The sequence below is a fragment of the Pinus tabuliformis genome, chromosome X (genome assembly GCF_031772625.1).
Source record: "Pinus tabuliformis cultivar Carrire ecotype Pingquan chromosome X, CPIR1, whole genome shotgun sequence".
NCBI lineage: Eukaryota > Viridiplantae > Streptophyta > Pinopsida > Pinales > Pinaceae > Pinus > Pinus tabuliformis.
Window position 1 is genome coordinate 862,087,028 of NC_142308.1, and position 18,432 is coordinate 862,105,459.

The 18,432-nt window shown below is 36.4% G+C and overlaps 1 pseudogene; it reads right to left on the reverse strand.

Moving 5' to 3' along the window:
- Positions 1–14,609: 14,609 nt before the first annotated feature.
- Positions 14,610–17,895, reverse strand: LOC149142432 (iron-sulfur cluster assembly SufBD family protein ABCI8, chloroplastic pseudogene; annotated as a pseudogene).
- Between the last annotated feature and the right edge of the window lie 537 nt (positions 17,896–18,432).

Below are 18,432 nucleotides of genomic sequence, written 5' to 3' on the forward strand. Positions count from 1 at the left end.
ACCGTTGAGATGGACAATTGCCTTATGCATAGCACCAAATCTGGAATACAACATTTGCATGACTGTCTCAAGGGACGATATTTCATCTAGTATCACCTTCTTCAAATCCAATCTAGCAGATGTTGTAACTAGTTATACTCCCTGCTTAGTGGTCTATAACTCCTTAGACATTCACTCATTCTCTATTATCAAGAAGCAAACACTCGAGATAGTGGCTTCAGCATGTGCCCTGATGGCATCGACCAATGTTGCTGGATGCTTGCGCACATTGGATACAATCACTCAATCCTCAAACTGTGTAGGAGATGTGTAGACATCCGAAGTAGACACTCAATTTGATTGCACAACTCTATGTTGTGACTCGTCGAATGATATGTTGTGCATCTCTCCTCTGGATTGTCTCAAATGATCTCAGTATCTCCTTGGTCACTCAAGACTTGCTCTTCTTTAGGATCCGTCAAAGGCATTGGGTTGACCTATTGGTGGTAAGGCATGAGTTCAATGTCTTGCTCCTACTTTGGCTTCTCCATCTCCATATCCATCTGATCAAGTACTCGTTCAATCTCTTGAGCAAAGTCTTACTCCTGCAACTGCTCACCCTGTCTCCTTTGTTCCAGCTGCTCAGATGAGTCTACCACCTATATGGGCATAGTTTCATCAATATGTGCATGTTGTGCCCCCTACTGTGTCTATCCTTGCTATACTTCCTTCTCCTATTTGCGCAACTCCTATTCTTTCCAGAGTTTCTCCTTCAAATCTTGCAACTCCTTCATTATTTTCTCCATCATTTGTTTATCTCTCTGCCTTTGCGTGTTCCTCTTGTTGCGTTGTGGCCTCTTCACCTCTATCTCCAAATCGTTTTTCTCCACAAGTGGATCTACTTTGAACTTGCATCTTTGTTCTACCTCTGCATTACCATCAATATTTCTCTTGCCTTTGTCACACGCAAGTGTATTAACCTCTACTGTTGTTATTACTGGTGCTCTCCTAGATGTTGGTTCACTAAAAATTCCATGACTATGCCAACCGGTTCATTGGGCCTGGAGAAGCTGTGACAATATCTCCATGGGCCTTTTTCAACCCAATGACATGCATCGTAGATCCAAGAAAATTTCACTCTCGCGCAGTGATCCTTCAAAAAGAAATGTGGGTCATATGGATTGAAGCTTTTGGTACTGAAAGTAAATCTTTTGAACTCTTCTGTCTCAACATCAGCGTGCTTGAGATTCCATATCTCGTACAACCCGATCCACAATGGAAGACTGGGCCAGGGTGCCTTCTTCTTCAGATGCAGTCTATCTGATAGTCTTTATGAGATGCGATGTGACACTTCTTGCATAACGATTTTGTCCATGGCAAACTTTGGTAAAAAATGCGAAGGCTTCTCCGTGTTGTACATCCGTATGAAGGTGCCAAAAGGTGAGGCATAATAATACACTATGTCGGTCAGTGCCTCCATTGCTACCTTTGACATGTAAGGTAGATCCTGCTCAAATATCATCTTGTACACTGAGGTGAAAAAATGGTCTAACAACTGCGTGATGACTCCGCAGAAGCTGCATTCGGAAAACAATTTGCAATAAGTGTTCATAGAAGTTTCCACTGATGTCCATGCCCACTTCAAGCCTTGGAATTTTTTATGAGCACAGATTGCATCCAAGATGTATGCAGATTTCTTCTTGCTTACCTTTGGGTGGCTACCGAGCTCCTGTTACCTATTCCTTCAACCTGTGAGCCAACATGTTAGACCAGTTGTATGCTTTTCCTTCACTGGCCAGTTGGCCCAACGTGATCACCCAACTCTACAGGAAGGTCTTCGTGCTCTCCTAGCTATATTAGTGGCATGAAAAAATGACCAAGTATTGATATGCATTCCGCAGTATCTTCATCTTGTAAATCTGGTTGGGTGTCATCCTAAACTTGGTTGGCTCCTTCACCGAGCTCTTCAAAATATCCTTGGAGTTTGCACTACTGCTGGGTATACTAAATGGTGTCTCCATCATGATCACTGGCTTCAGAAAGTGGTACATCAGCTGATATTACTGTGCCCTGAAGGTAGCAATCTCTACCCCGCTGACACTTATTAACACCATCATCTCGGGATCAATGTCCAAGACGATCCAATATATCATGTCTGTGCATGGAAATGCGAGATACCTGCATGCAATTCAGTACAAGATGGACTTGTCAATGTTCACATAGACCCTGTTGTCTTCAAGATCTTCCTCAAATGTGTCTGAGAATGTATCATTGGTATCCTGCCCCTTCAGCTTGATGTCTTTGTCTACGATCACCTTGGTGTCTTCGTAAATCGGAAAAATCATAGACACTTTCTCAACCTCTTCTCGAGTTGCACTTCCTTTGGTGTCCTTTGACCCTGCTCTCTTGGAGGCCATTGAACCTAAACTATTGATAGACGGATGAACACCTACTATACCTAGAGACATGGTGACATGCATGGTAAGAAATCTATTAGTTTAAAACAAAGAAAACTTGAGGACTGACATGCAACATACCCGAGAGACTAGTGGCAAGGATTACGCAATTTTCACCAGGAGGCCAGGAGACTGACTGCTAGAACTGTGCAAAGGGTAGTACAGACTATCGAGAGGTTGTATTATTGCTGGAATTATGAAATATGCAATCTAGACTGACCTGCTAGGTTCTAAGACTGTGTAATGCGCAATTTCATTCAGCAACGCCTGCAAGCCTAAGGACTTCATTGCACAATTTTCTGGGCTAGTAGACACTGCCTCTAATAATTGTGCAAAGCAATCCTGGAGGATAGTGTCTGGCTAGTTTTGCGTATTTTCTGGGAGGAAGGCATAGCCTTCCTTCTCAGAAATGCACAATGTTGTCTTGGAAATATAGGGCCCAAGCCAAGGTTGCCCAGACCCGCCGACAGGCGACTGAAAACGTATGAAGATCTGAATGCATGGTGAAACTAAGTGTAGGAAAGAGTGAATGATCATGAATGCAAACAGTGGATGCAAGATTCAAAAAATTGAAAAACATGCATGTGTGTGAAATGGGTCACCGAATCAGCGACCGTTAGTGCAAAAATAGTGTCATGCATGCGACAACAGTGAGATGCAAATGAAAACTGAAACGGTGCTTGTACAGGATAACATGCATGCAAAAGACAACACTCACACAAGCCAAAACACAAAAAGCGACGAAAATGTTGCAAAAGACAAGTAAATTGGACTTACCAAGAAATAGGTGAGCTGGATGTGCTGAAGACTCCTAGATGTGTTGTGGGATATCAGAGCTCCAAGACGGGTGTAAAGAATGAACTCTGAAGCATCAAATAAATAAGTTTGAGGCTCATGATGCGCATGCCACAAATTTAGGAAAAAACGACACTTTGGGGAAGGTTTCTGACATGATCTTTGCATGTAACCTCTAATTGCTAAAAATATATAACTAAAATCTAAGGATGCTTTTGTATGTTTCCTTTTTCTATTTTGTGAAAAAGAAGCCCATGCATGTAAATCAAGTTTGTTGGGTCTCGGGTGGAACCAATCAACTTGAAGGCACATGCAACAGTCTGCAAGACTGAGAGAGAGATTTGCACAATTTTTGAGTTGAGTTAGGTTGGATGTCCCAGAGGGATTATGCAATTTCTAGGGTCAGCAAGTGACTTCTACCCAGAATTGCACAATTTTTGGGCTAAGCAGCAGTGCCGGGCCAGATTGCATAGTTTTCTCAAGGAAACTTGTTTGACTATTTTGCGCAATTTCTTAGCCCAGCAGGTTGCCCAACAGATTTGCGCAATTTTTGGAGGGAAGGCTGGTTTGCCTCCAAAATTGCATAACTTTCTGAGGGAGATCCTCAGCTAGCAACTAGCTTGAGTGCGGAATGGCAGCCTGTGAAGGGAGTGAAGATATGCATAAGCTGGAAAGCCATTGAAAATCAAATCAAGCCTATGTACTTGACAATGCAAGACATGTTGCTAAGGATGGTTGGTAGGGAGGCTCCAAAATGAAGCTACAACAAAATTTTGCAGGGTGGTTCTAGCTGCTACAACACAACCTTACTCTAGTCAAAATGCACCTTTGTGGGGGGGAATTCTAGCTTTGTATGGTGAAAATACCTCTTAGTGGGGGAAATATCAAGATCCTTATGGTCAAAATCCACCACTTTGAGGGATGAACCCATACTAACAAGGATGGAATCCACAAGCTGGGGCATATCAAAGGCCTCCCATGCATTTCAATCTACAATTTCCATTTCTAGCAACGTTGGAACTACCAGATGTGTCAAGACTCACAAATGACCCAATACTCCATTTGTTGTATTGGCCTCCAGTTCCTACTAAGATTCCTGGCGATTTTCCGAAATTTGAAGGAAAATTTGCAGAAAACCTCGTGGCCCACATTGTCACTTACCATTTATGGTGTTCATCCAATTCCTAGGTTGAGGACTCCATTCGTTTACATCTTTTCCAACAAACCTTAATGGGTTTTGCTGCGAAATGGTACATCGAATTACCTCAAGGTGCCTATAAAGACTTCAACTCTTTGGCAATGGCCTTCCTTACTCACTTCGAGTTAACATTTAGATATGACACTGGTACCCATATGATTATGTCTTTGAAATAGAATAATTCTACCCACGTCTCTAATTATATCCATGAGTGGAGACATTGGCGACACTTTATCAAGTTTGATATACTTGATGAGTTGTTAACTGAATGGTTTACCAAATCATTCAATGATAAAATTTCCAAGGACATAGCTATGGGTGGCTGTGTGACTGAAGATCAAGCCACTGCCCATGCTCAATATTTAGTTTTGTTATATTCTCAATATGACACGTTATATGTCCCTTGTCTGATGCTCCGAGACTATCTATGGATCCAACTTCTTCTATACCTCCACACATACCACCTATCGATGGTATTATTGGGTTAGTGACTTAAACTTCCAGTAAAGTTTCTTCGAAGCGGAAATTCTTTTCGACTACTGCATCCAATCCTCCTTCAAATCCCTCTCCAAATCTTGGTAAAACCTCTGAGGTTAATGTCGTTCAATCTGTCGCAGCAGAAAAAGCCTCAAAAGGTAAAAACAAGGGTAAAGGAAAAGCCAAATTTGATACCCCAAAATAGGACCCTCTAGAATCGTCTATTAATGATGCATCTAAATGTAAGCCCAAATATCCTTGCCTCATTTGTAAGGAAGATCACTACACCAAGGATTTTCCCCATCGTGCAGAAGTTAGTCACTTGTGAAAAGGCACTCAAGGGACACTGGATGTACAAAAATAACCTTTTCCGTCATAGAAAATGTAATTGGTAGAACAACTGCAATCTTCTACATCTTTGGTTTCTAAGGTTTATATGAGTGGAACGGTACCTATTTCTATTTCCACTCTGTCAAAAGACTATCTGACTCCTCCCAAGCAAGTTGCGGAGAAAGAAGTTATTGATACACCTTCCACTTCCACTCCCCTAGTTCCGATCCTCTTCATATTGAGAGACCTAGAAATGACTCTATTATCTGACCACCTCCCAAGGGTGTCCTTAAGAAATCATCTTACATTCAGAATGCACGAGCTACCCAACATTACAATAATGTCAAAGATTTAGCTCAAGCACCTTCGATGATGTCTGCCTTGGAAGTTCTCTAGAGTTGTCCATTGCAGCGGAAAGCATTACTATCCGCCATAGGAGGAATTGACCCTACTGATTCCAGTCTGTTTACTTTTGAACTGGAAAATCATGTTCCATGTCTTCCACATCAGCTTTCCTTTTTAATCCAAGTCATTATAAAAGGGAAGACGATTCATTGGACTATGATTGATGAGGGTGCTTCCACATGCATTATGTCTATCTCATACTAGAAATATATTGTCTCTCTGCCTCTCAACCACTCTGCTAACATCTTAGAAGCCTTTGATGGCAGAGGATATTGTCCTTATGGTATTCTCATGATATTTCCCACAACGTTGGAAGGGAAACTGTTAACTTAGAAGTAGAAATTGTTGATAAAAATTTGAATTATAACCTTCTACTTGGTCGAAGTTGGACTCATGCTATGTTTTGCGTGGTTTCCTCTTTGTTCTGTGCACTCCATTTTCTTCATGAGGGGAAAATAGTCACCGTTGATCAGTTAGCCTTTTTCTCTTCTAGATCTTCGAATGACAATGTGCCATATGTGGGAAATACTGTGCCATATGTGGGAAATACTGACATCCCTTATGAGAGTGTTGGGGCAGGTCTTTTTAAAGACTCTGCTCTTATGGGAACTTTTTCCCTCCCACCTCCAAACGTCACTTCTGTCAACATGATCTCCACTTCTCACGATCCTTGGATCGCTCCTCACCCTGATCATGTTGATTATTTTAGCGATGTCTTGCGGCTCAACCCAGAAGAACAAGCCTATCAAGCTGTTGTTTTGGCTTCAAAGGTCACTTATAAAAGTCATGCTACTATTAGTATGCATCTAGACGTGTATTCATAGTCCCTTGGCTTGGTTCTTGGGATTCTCTGAATCACTTGAATGAGACATTTCCCACTAACAAGAGTATCATCGAGGTTATGTCTCTTGAAGAAACTTCATGGAATGATGCCCATCGTCATTCCTTGTTTCTCCCGAGATCGAAGAGATTTCATCGTGTTTAGATACCTTTGTTTCCCGTACACTGAACCATCCACTTCAAACACCTATTTTGGTGCACGAAGTTTTGTCTGAGATAAACATGGGGAACATTACTACTACTATGCCCATCGACATTTCTATTAAACCAGGAATTGTCAAAAATATCCATGTCGAGATCTCTTGTTCTCCATATGAGATCAAGATTTACACTACCCTCTTTAAGGAGTTCTACAATGTCTTTGCCTGGTCATATGACGAAATTCCTAGCATAGATCCAAGTATAGTTATGCAAAAAGTTCCTACTTATCTAAACACGAAGCCTATTCATCACCGACTTCACCTAATGCACCCTAGAAAGACAGCCACTATAAAGGGAGAGGTTGAAAAATGTCTAAAGACTGGTTTCATTTACCCCATTCCATTGACAGATTAGGTTTTAAACATTGTCCTTATAACTAAAAAACAAGGGACTATTTGTGTTTTTGTTGATTACCGTGATATCAATCAGGCGTGTCTGAAAGATAATTATCCAACTCCTTTTATTAACCAAATCATTGATGAATGTGTCAGGAGTGAAATTTTTTCTTTTATGGACTGTTTTTTTGGCTAAAACCATATTAACATTCTTCCCGCCAATCAGCATAAAACTTATTTTATCTGTCCATGGGGAACCTTCACCTAAAAAAAACTCCCTTTTGGTCTGAAAAATGTTGGCGCTACCTTCCAAGGAGTGATGTCTTATGCTTTTCATGACATCAAACACATCGTTCAACCGTATCTTGACGACTTACCAACCCATTCTGCTAAGCATCATCCTGACCACCTTCGAACGATTTTTCTTCACTGTAAACACTACAATATTTGTTTAAATCCACATAAGTGTGTCCTCTACATTGAATCTGGTCATCTCATAGGGTTTATGGTATCTAAGGAAGGATCCAGACTGACCCCCTCAAAGTTGAGTCCATTGTGAATTTACCCCCTCCATCATCTTTACATCAATTGTAGAGCTTGTAAGGGAAAGCTAATTTCCTTCGTTGTTTGGTACCCAATTATGCTGAGCATGCCAATGGATTTACTCGTTTGTTGAAAAAGTGAGTCCCATTTATTTGGGATGAAATTTCTCAAAAATATTTCGATGCATTAAAGAACACCCTCATTGGTGCCCCTTTACTGCATCCCCCCAATTATAACCAAGATTACTTCTTGTACTTGGCCATAGATGATAGTACTATTCCCATGGTACTGTTGCAAGACGATGAAGTTCAAAATGAACACGTGATTTAATACTTAAGCCTAAATATTATTGATACCTAGATTTGATATGCCCATGTTGAGAAACTGGCTTTGGAAGTTCTTCACGTTGTTCAATGCTTTTGACACTATATTGTCTTGCAGAAAACCACCGTGATTTCTAACTGCAACCCCATGGCCTACATTCTGACTTGTTAGTTACTGAGGGGAAAGTATTCTAAGTGTATTGTTATCCTTTAGGAGTTTGATTTGGAATTTTCTACTGCCAAATCAAAGAAATCACTGGTTTTCGCTAAGTTATTTTGTGACCTTCCCTCCATAACCACGTCCACGACTTTTGATGAGCTCATTCCTAATGAAACTCTCTTTATCATCAACATGCTTGACTCATGGTACGAGGATATTATTGTCTATCTCCAAACCCAAAGTTGTTTATCATAGTTTTCCAATTCTGAACATATCACATTCGACATCTGTCCCAACCTTATCAGATCATTGGCAATACTTTGTACCGTGTTGGTGTCGATTCTTTCCTTCGTAGATGTTTGATACTTGAAGAAGCTAAGAGAGTCTTAAATGAGTGCCACTATGGGGCTTCTAGTGGTCACATGTCATGGTATGCCACCACTCACAAAATCCTTCGTGTCAGTTATTTATGGCCTTTGATCTTTAAAGATTGCATTTTAGAAGTCCAAAAATGTCACGCCTACCAAATTTACAACCATAAACAATGCACCCCACCCGCACCCCTACACCAATTTGTTACCATCAGCCCCTTTACTAAATGGGGTTTGATTTCATGACATGTAACCCTCACTCAGCTGGGAGGCATGGTTATATCAGTGTCATCATTGATTATTTCACTAAATGGCCCGAGGTGATGCCCACATGTGATGTTGATGGTAAAACTGCCTCTCAATTTCTTTTCAACCATGTCATAGCTCGATTTGGTGTCCCTCAAGCCATCGTTATTGATCGTGGATCTCGTTTTCGAAATTACATGATGGCATAGCTCACTGCTCGATTGGGTTTGTGTCATGACAACTCAACTCCTTATTATCCATAGGCCAATGGACAGGTTGAGGCAATCGACAAAGTCTTGGTTACCATGCTTCAATGCACCATTGGGATGTGTAAATCAAATTGGCATCTTACGTTATTTTTAGCACTTTGGGCTTACTGAACTACAACTAAGACTGCCACTGGATTCACACTCTTCCAATTGAGTGTGAAATTCCTTAACTGAAACTAGCTCTTGAATTACTCCCTAATACATCACCTGAGGAGGAACGTTTACTTTACCTTGAAAGGCTCAAATAAAATCATCATCTTGTAGCATTATTAATTGAAGCCAAGAAGAAATGAGTTAAGGCTCAATACGATATAACTATTTCTCCCCGCATTTTTGCTGAGGGTGACTTGGTCTTGCTATATGATCAAGCCAATTAAAAATTGGGAGTTGGGAATTTCTAACCAATGTGGCATGGGCCTTACATTGTCAAACGATTTTTACAAAAAGGTGCCTATAAGTTAGTAGATTATGAGGGAAATTCTTTGGCTGAGCCCTGAAACAACCTTTACTTAAATAAGTATTATGCGTGATTTTCCATGTAAATACTTATGTACATTAGTGTGTTTTCATTAGTGTGCAGTGTGGTTTTGGTGTGTTGGTTTTCTTTTGCAAACATTTTCCTATGCTTACCACATTCTCTACTTGCTTTGCAGATGGCATCCAACCATTACGTCGCTTCGCTAATGGTGCTTGTCGTAGTACACGAAATCTATCTTCCATTGCATCGAAAATCTATGACCCTAATTGTGAGTTAGTGAATTTACAAGGTATATGTTTAGGTCGTACAACTAATAACATTACCAAATATATTACAGTCATTGAAATTTTATCAGAAGTTATCGCTTTTGGCATTAGAGAGTTAATCATGAAACTTGATTCACAACTCATTGTAATACAACTTAATGGACAATATTCAGTTAGAAACCCTCAAATTTTGAGAATGTATTTGTGAGTTTGTCTATTGGAACAAGACTTTGATTTTATTACTTATCATCACATTCCGAGACGCATGAACACATTAACAGATGCATTGGATAACTACATATTAGATAAACATTTGTGAAACATGTAAATCATAAAGAATCACATAATAGACATATATATATATATATATATATATATATATATATAGAGAGAGAGAGAGAGAGAGAGAGAGTGTGTGTGTTTTAAAAAGAGTTTGCTACATCAAAATGAAAAAATATGTGTTCTGAGACACATGGCTTTATAAGCCTACAACAGTGCAGAAAGTAAACTAGAGCTGACTATTCACCCACATGGTGCTCATGATAGCACGAAATAGCCCTAATGACTCGGCCCAATAGCTGACGTAGTCTACGGGAAAACCCTACAATGTGCCTCTAGTAGCGCAATGGCACCTCATCTATCGAGGTGTACTCTGGAATGACCTCGGTTAAAGGTTCTAGGTTATGCTCTACCTCAACAATAGGATCCTCTCACTCCTCATAAAAAGCCTCCTCAATCTATCGTGCCACTCGCTTGGCTACTAGATAAACCCCTGAAGGTGTCTCTTGTCCCACATCTATGAATAATCATAAGTCAAATCTCAGTACACATACAAAAAAAATTAAAAACCTCAAAAACTTCAAAAGTAGTTTTTACCTTAATCGCTCCACTATGCTCCTAGAGGAAGTGGAAGATCTGGATCTCCTAAAAAATATATGTCTGCATATTCCTAATCATCAACCATGATTAGCTACTGACGTAACCATCCAAAAAATGCCAAAGGAAATGACATCTTATGTCCGCCTCCATGGAAAGGCATAAACTCTTCCCATCTGAGTAATCATGGATCTCTGGGCATTGGTGCATCCACTTCTAACCATTGATAGCGAAAAAATGGCACATGTTCTAGGATGAACATCACCAAAATGGAGCCGAAACCAAATTGTTTCAGACTCTCAGACTTGCACTTGGTAAATTGGCACTTCATGCACACCAACAAACCCTCACTCCAATTGAAAAACGTGGGATTTAGACACTCGATTGCATACTGGAAATGAGACTTTGTTGCATCATGCAACGCTTGAGCCCTGACTACCACTATCACAAAATAACTAATTAATTACTAAAAAACAACTAAAATTTTCATATAAACGACCATTTTTCAGTTGGTGACCAATAGTAGCTAATTTATAGTATCTTATAATGTGACCAACTTTTAGTCATTTTTATCTTAGTCATTAATTGGTTTCCTCAATTTTACCATCTAGTATTATATTGAGTCATAAATTTGGTCATTAATTTTTCATTGGTTTAGTCACTAATTGTCGCAATTAATGACCAAATATACAACAAAATATATTACTATATCAATCCTCGAGAAAAGCAATTAATGACCAAAGAAATATGACCAAAATGTTAGTCGTGTTATAAGATACTATAAATTAGCTACTAATAGTCATATATATGCAAATCTTAGTCATCATTTGAAACCAATTAATGACCAAAGAAATATGACTAAATTTTAGATGTGTTATAATATACTATAAATTAGCTATTAATAGTCATATATATGCAAAATTTAGTCTTCATTTTAATAAAAAAAAATTATCATTTGCAGTAGTCATTTATCTTTTTTTGGTATTTTCATATTCATTATATAAACAACTGATTGAGCAGTTTCTATTCATTTCATTTCATTCATAATCATTATAAACAACTAATTTAGTCATATATTCATTTTATTCGTGTTCATCATTGATTAATATAAACTACTAATTTAGTAGTTTTAGATTGCTTTTATGTGTTCATTATTAATCAACATAAATTAATTAGTATGAATTTGCGACTAAATTTTAAAAAAATGCCATACAATGTGCATGTTTATCTAATATGATAACGCAAATTTGAATATGTTAATTACAAGCCTAAATAATATCAAGTGCAAATAAAAATAATTTCAACCATATAAATTTTATTATACAAAATATCAAGTATTACAATATGAGTTTCCAACTTAATATCGGTTGGAATACAATTTACACATGAAATATTGTTTCATCATTTCAAAACATTATCACTGTGTTGGCAAAGCATTGCAAGTGAATTAACCAACTCTGAAGGCTTTACCATTAGTCTATATGAGTGTGTCTTATGCAAGATATTGGCTCTATTAAGGGTATCACTAGACAAATTCTCTTCTCTTTCTGATTTTTCATTTGTCACTCCAATGCTATTATTCTCCTCTTTCTTCAATTGCTGCTTCTTACCATCAATATTGAGTTCCTCTCCTGAAAATGAAAGAAGATACAATGCAAATTATAAGACATGAAAGACAATGAATACTTGAATACTTGAATATAAAATAAAGTAGATTATAAAATATTTATATGACATATACTTCAACTTTCGATAGTGGCCACTATGTGGCTAGATGACCTGTATAAAAAAAGAAAATAAAACTTCACCATAGAAAGTAACACCTTATGAACTTAATATTCAACCTTCAACAAAACCTTAGGCACAATCATACCAACTAAGTTACATGTTAAAAATATCAAGCAATAGCTAACTTGTGAAAACAAATGGAAAAAAAAAAGATCAGTGTAAAAAATATCCTTATTTCTTGTTCTAAAAGAGTCATGTTCCTTAAATTTGGATTTTTTTGCCCATAATAAAAGTAACTTGCTATTATGAACTATGTTCTTAGGATCATGAGATTGATCCAACATCATATTAGATTGTCAAGACAAAATTATTCAACTTTCCAAGATGAGTACCTCACTTGCTTGAATGAAGGTGCTAGTTGTGAGTAGTGTCAAAACCTTAGGGAAGCATAACACTAAGGCCTAAGAAAATATATCACCACTTGTCCACTAAAAGAAAAAATTGCAATCCCACAATGGCCTCTAGGATTACATTTCGTTGGATTGATATCACACTCTGAGAGATGATTGTCTAATACAATGAGAAGTGTACATATATTGTCACAATGCCCCTCACAGTTAGACCCTATAGTTGTGTTCTATAATATTAATCATATTAAACTATTTAATTATAAATTATGACTATTAGATAATTATTAGTTAAATTGAATAATTAGTGTGAAATTGTGTTTTTAGTATTTCTTTATACATGAAAATATTTGGGAAAAAAAATAAATACTTTTTGTGACTGGTTAATTTTGAGTGAATCTACATATAAAACAAATTATGGTGCCTCGGTGTTTCTCTAGCGGTTATCCGCTCATTGTACCAATTGTTCCCATGTCCTCTATTGCTTTTGGTGAATTCCTCTTTGATGATGTCCAATTCCAATGCAATGGACATTTATCCTCAATGTTTTTCTAAGCCAAAGGGAAGCTCCAAAAGTAAGAACCAAAAAATAGCCTCAAATATATTACTGGGGGCCAAAATGCAGGAATTATATGACAAGCCAAGAAACATTGCATGCTAATCATCTTCCCTTTAATATAGATTAATAATTTCTTTGCATGATCATCCAATACTAAAATGTCAAGTAGAGACATTTAAACTTAGTCATCCATCAATATGACCTTTGAGAGTGCTTAGTAGTTAATACTTACTATTACACAGAGTAGATCACCAACTTCAAGGATAACAATATAAACACAACAAAAATGAAATTAAAAGAAATGCTAGGAAGTCAAATGCGACTAATCTTGAGTCAAGAAAATACCAAGCCCTTCACATTAGCAAGGCATTCTTAGGCACTAAAATAGAAAATCCTTCCATTGCATCATTTTCACCTTTTCTTTAATTTCTTTAATTGAGAACATAACTTTCAGAAGAAAAAAAATCATTGAAAAAGGTCTCAAAATCCTAACAAATGCTCAGTGATTTTCGTATCAATTAAGCAAAAAGGAAATAGTTCGATATGCTTTTAACTTGTGGAATATATTGAAGAATATGCAACTTTCTCATCCATTTATCCTTATCAAATTGTAATTCACAAGTTCCAATCAAGTAATCAATTTCCCTCTAGGATAAGAGATCACTTTGGAGAAGGACTTCTAGAAGCATTGTGATAGTAGAAATGGAATTAACTAGGAGGAAAATGAAGCACTTTAATGGGTACTCCAAAATATTTGAATGCAACTAAAAATGATTTTATACTCCCTCCACACATTTTACAATAGAAACCATTCAACTGCATCTCATTTATTTTCCACATTTATGTAATATGTAATTATTTGAGCAAGAATTATAGAGCATTCATAAATATTGTCATGAAAGAGGACTCTTCATAATACTAATAAGTTAGGCTCTAAAAAATAAACAATTTCATGTAGTGAATAAATCTTACATGGTAGATTTCGGTGATTAAAATGACAACTTTCTTCTTAATCTCATTACAACAAAGATAAATTCAATCGTAACTAGTTGGGATCTAACAAATCAAGAATTTCATGTAGTAAAGTAAACTTACATGGTAGATCCCATTTATTTTCAATGACAACTTTATTCTTGATCTTATTACAACATACATAAATTCAAAAGTACATACATATTTCCTTATCTGAGACAAACTTTGAACACATTCTGAGATTTCGTAGAAATATAATGATATGATTTACCTATAGGACATGATAAAGCTATCTACATCTAGAACCCATCAGTAGACAATAGTTTTATTGAGACACCATCTCATGGAATTAGAATCATGTAGATAGATAGTGTTATAGAGATACCTCACAACACCTATTCAACACTACCTTCAAGCTTCAAATTCATTGATTGATTTACTTTAGTAGAAAATTCTAGTGGGATTTCATTAAATACAACCCAACAAAAGCCATTTATGATAATTGTTGTTGCCTTCTCTGGATCTATCCCCCTCTTCAAATAGGATAACTAATATTGCCCATTTTTTGAGGTACTTGCTTCATGTTCAACATGGGTTATTGGGTTTTTCACATGGAAAAGGTTGCTAATATTAGATGTATAATGGAAACATGCATGCAATTCAAGGTTGCTCCTAAGGTCTCTTGGATGAATTATAAAACATCATCTACTTAAAACATGATATATGGTAGAACAAAAACCTACCCAATAGCCCACTTAAGAATTCAAAATGTTGCAGATAGGAGATGTCTTAAACAATATCAACTATTTAATTTCATAATCACACTAAAATAGACAAATATTTAAAATTTTGAAAAGTGTGAAAAAAATGGAGTTGGAATATTATAGTTATGTCAGGGTAGATATAGCTATGTAAAATGTAAATTATATCTAAAACATGTAAATGTAACTTCTATAGATACATGAAATGTAGCTTCTATTTAAAAATTTGGAGTTGGAATATTATAGTTACATCAGTGTAGATATAGCTACGTGAAATGTAACTTCTATATAACATTCTAAATATCTCTTTTCAGTCATTTAAGAGACTAACATTTCTTTTTTATCTTCGGTTAATAACTTAATACTCCACCAAAAATAGCTTTGAATTGGTTCTTCACCAACCAAGGGGATATTTTAAGCTCGTGTGAGAATGCTTACTCATTTCCCTCTCATATTTATGATATTTTATTTGTGTGCGGATTTAAGATAGCGTAATGTAACTTCTACATATTTGACAATTTAAATGTAAAAAATCACCTAGATTAAAGTTATACAATTAACATATGCACAATAAGATACAATATGCATAAGTTATAAGTAATATGGCGTTTATGTGTTATATCAAGACAAACGTTTTCTCATCTCATTAACCCTTATCTTATAGTTGGTGATGGATATAACCTTTAAAATTATGAGCCATCCTTGTCATATCTTATCTTCTTCTTCTTCTTCTTTTTTGTTTTTTTTTTATATGTACGGTCAATTTAAATGGAAGTGCTCATAATTTAATTCAATATTATCTTGTACAACTAGAAAAAAAATGATGTGGGGGTGGTGTTTCTAGTGATTTTCAAACTTGTTTTAATTACCTAAATTTAACTTATTTAAAATAAACACGAGTGGTGTTTCTAATGATTTTCAAACTTGTTTTAATTACCTAAATTTAGCCTATTTAAAAATAGTTACACTGACCATCTTATCTTCAAGTCAGTAACTTTGCTTGAGGGCATCTTCATGACATCCATCATCTCTGAAAATCATGAAATATTAGTAGTATCTTGCACTAAATAGACAATGTTGGCATAACATATTTTATTGTGCTTTTTACTCTATATCACAAAATTATTGATATTTTATGATTCTTGGTTTCGATTTCCATGCTAAGACTAGATTCATCATACTTGCTAGGACTTTTAGTTGTGCACACATCATATTACTCACATATAGTTGTATCAAAAACATAGAGTATGCACAATCACATGTAGTGACATGTGGGTGTATATTTTACTCAATGATATGCTTGGATTTTTAACCCATTCCAATCCTACCACAATGAAATTAAGAGAGACAAGGACACAACAAGGACTATCAATAAATGAAATTAGAGACTTTAGAATGCAACTCAAATTATACCTGAATGTAACGATAAATATTTGCAGTTCCGTGGTCATCGATGAGCATCGAATCACACTGTGAAAAAATCATTGCATTATGAGAATTTGGTTGTACCTGCACTAATCCTCTGTAGTAATTCCTTGAGTTTCCTATAGATATAATTTTAGAAACAATCCTACTCCTGCAATTCTTCCCTATATGGATCATCTTTGTCTTCCCCTATTGATAGTTATTTTTCAAGGCAACAAAATAGAACTGTCTAATTGCATCATCACCTTTCAAAACAATGCTTGAGTATTTCCAAGTGATTGTCGAACCAGTCTTTACTCAGGTCCACAAAATCCTTGATTTGTCTCCATCGCACAAACCTCTTTTTGTAATAAAATTATAAATCTCATGTCTGCATTCCTCATCCCCGACATACCAATTATTTATAGTGGAATACTTTATCGTTGCTACCTCGGTGCAATATAGATCCACTACTGTTGCGTGGAGATGATTGGTGTCATAAAATGGTGCAGTGCATTCTTCAATATATGTCACATAACTCCTCTCACCTTACATAATTCCTCTGATCTACAACAATAAGAGTTCTCTCAAAGTGCTTGGTCTCCATCTCATTCATCCTGAAATAAGTGGATCTTTACATGGGTGAAAAAGTGTGCTTGGGGATTTAATAGGAGCTATCACTAAAAAAATAAAAATACAATGCAACATAATAGTTATCATCAAGAGGAATAACCATGCCAAGTTACTTCCTAACTATATCAAAGCACTCCTAAATTACCTCTTATAATGAACAAAAGATAACCTCAACTGCCTATAGAGTCTACCTATGCATGGTAGCAATGAAAACATTGTCAAAAACAACATCCACAACAACGTTGGTCAATATCTTCTTCCAGTCAAGGGCATGCCCAACTTTTGAAAAGTATGAAGCAGGTCAGGGTCCACCTCATCCAAGCTACTCTTCTTCTTCTACTCTCTCTGTTTAAGGTCAGAATAATAGAAAAGGTCATGGAAATTGACGGGTGGGTAAAAGTTATTAGACCATTTGCATTATTTCATTTTTAATCATTATCTGTAAGCATTGAGTCTAAATTGAAAAATCCATTCAGGTTCCTTATTTTTAGCTAAAATTAACCTAAGCTTTGGAGAGTTGTAAGGTTTAATGGATCTAAGTCTATTCTACTTAAAATATACTAACATGGTTTAAAAATTTAGGCATTGAGATCAGAATGTAAGGATGAAACATAAAATATTTTATGTTCATGATTACAAGAAATTTTAATTTCCTATAACAAAGTTTGAGGAAGGTCTATTATTTGCATCCTCCTGGAAATTTTTCTTGCATCACTCGAGCCCATTTGAATTTGGGCATGGTAGAGTGCATTACACAAACAATCAACCACTAAAAAAAAGGTGAAAAGAAAAAATAAAATTTCATGCATTTTAACCCTAGAAAAGTTAGGGAGGAGTGAACTGATCTGTACAATAAGGACATGCAAAATGCTTACCTGCCCATTGCCTTTTGATGAATTGTTAGCCGTAATCAAGATCTGCATAATCATAATCATTAACCCCTTTGTAAAATAAGGACATGCAAAATGCTTACTTGTGCATTGTCTTTTGATGAATTGTTGACTACAATGAAGATCTGCATTATCATAATCATTAAACCCTCAACTCTAGATGAAATTTATGATTTGATCATATAAATTGTCGAAATTGTTTACCCATAAGAAAAAAAATCATCTTTAGTAAAAAGGAAGAACTCTCCAGAGTCCAAATTCATACCCATGTACAAATGGCCAAAATCTCCATGCCCAATGACCTTGCCCTTCCTCCATCTAATCATTGATGCTCTCCTAAGGTGTTTCCCATGCAAACTCCATCTGGGGTTCGAATCCCATGAAATCCATAGATCACGTTGATGGTCTTCCTTCTTTTGGCATTTCCACGTAGATATCAACAAGGCAGAGAAAAATGTAGTGCTACAATGTGATGTTGTAATCTGTGAATATTTTATTTGAACCCAGCGCTAAACTAGAAATGAAAAAGA